This window comes from Lucilia cuprina, chromosome 6, assembly GCF_022045245.1.
Source record: "Lucilia cuprina isolate Lc7/37 chromosome 6, ASM2204524v1, whole genome shotgun sequence".
In the NCBI taxonomy this organism is placed as follows: Eukaryota; Metazoa; Arthropoda; class Insecta; order Diptera; family Calliphoridae; genus Lucilia; species Lucilia cuprina.
Window position 1 is genome coordinate 55,248,928 of NC_060954.1, and position 1,853 is coordinate 55,250,780.

Sequence of the window (1,853 nt, forward strand, 5' to 3'; positions counted from 1 at the left end):
GAACTAGAACTGAACTAGAACTGAACTAGAACTGAACTAGAACTGAACTAGAACTGAACTAGAACTGAACTAGAACTGAACTAGAACTGAAATAGAAATGAACTAGAAATGAACTAGAACTGATCTAGAACTGAACTAGAACTGAACTAGAGCTGAATTAGAACTGAACTAGAACTATATTAGAATTGAACTAAAACTGAACTAGAACTGAACTTTGACTAAACAACAACAAAAAGTTGTTGCATTCTATAGAAAAAGTTGCTGCACAAACAGACAAATTTTCTACACAACAAAGTTGCTGTATAAACAGGCACCTTTTTAAAATTTCTATAATGGAATAAATAACACTTAAAAATTTATAGTTTTTTATTAAAAAAAAAATCTCATCATAAGTTGTACACACTACACTATAGTTGTAAACAGCAACTTTATAAATTTTCTACAAACAATTTAATCTATCATAGTCAGTAAATTTCATTTTATTGTTTTATATTATTTGTTTCTATTTGAATATAAAATCTCTCTAATAATATGGTTTGAATGAATGAAATAAATGTTTGACTGAATAATGGGATCCATGCACGAGTATTTCGTTGGTTAATTTTAATGAATGACGGAGAGTGTGTATGTGTGTGTATGATGATGGGTGTCTCCATATGTTACAATTTGTCTTAGTTTGATTTGTTTTTTTTTTTTTTTTTTATTTTTTTTGACAATTATATGTCGCTCTTAAAGAGTAGCGTGATTTTTGCTTCTGAAAATTTACTTCTGTTTTTTTCTCATCATATTTTGTTTTGGTAGATTTTCCTGTTTGTTGTTACTTTTTAGACGCCACTTTGTCTACACGCAATCATTTTAATGAATGAATTCTTATATTTTTTATAGTATTATTATTTTTTCTTTTTGTTTTTGTTTGAGTGGATTAAAAATAAAACAAAAAAATCTATAAAATTTCGGTAGGCAGCTGAGTTGTTTGTCTTTTTGTTTCTTTAGTTGACATCGCAAAAAAAAAGAACCTGCAAGCGATTACTCATTCTTCCATTTTAGAACTAAATTATTTTTCTTTTTTTTTTTTGTGAATGAGGTCTTGTCAAATTAACGGAGAAATAATAAACATATACACGCTCTAGTACAATCTATTTATTTTGACCCTAATTTGTTTGAAAAATAAAAAACTTTTTTCTCACACATATTTGAATTTTTTATGGACACAATGTTCATTTACATTACAAAACAAAAAATTTTGTTTAATTGAACAAAAAATTTATGAAAAATTGAGGTCTCTAAGGGTGCTGTTAAAACTTGACTTGCTACTTTGACACTTAAATTTAAATTAGAAAAATATTGGGTTAGATAAAAAGTGATTTTAGCGATATTCAATAGTTTTTTTTGGGGAATTACTTACAAATTTCAACCTAAAAAAATTAAAATATTTTTATTTTGAAAATATGTTTGAATTTTCGATGAACGAGAACTGAACTAGAACTAAACTAGAACTAAACTAGAACTAAACCAGAACTGAACTAGAACTAAATCTAGAACTAAACTAGAACTGAACTAGAACTAAACTAGGTCTAAACTAGAACTAAACTAGATCTGAACTAGAACTGAACTAGACCTGAATTAGAACTGAACTAGAACTGAACTTGAACTGAACTAGAACTGAACTAGAACTGAACTAGAACTGAACTAGAACTGAACTAGAACTGAACTAGAACAGAACTAGAACTGAACTAGAACAGAACCAGAACTAGAACTGAACTAGAACTGAACTAGAACTGAACTAGAACTGAACTAGAACTGAACTAGAACTGAACTAGAACTGAACTGGAACTGAACTAGAACTGAACTAG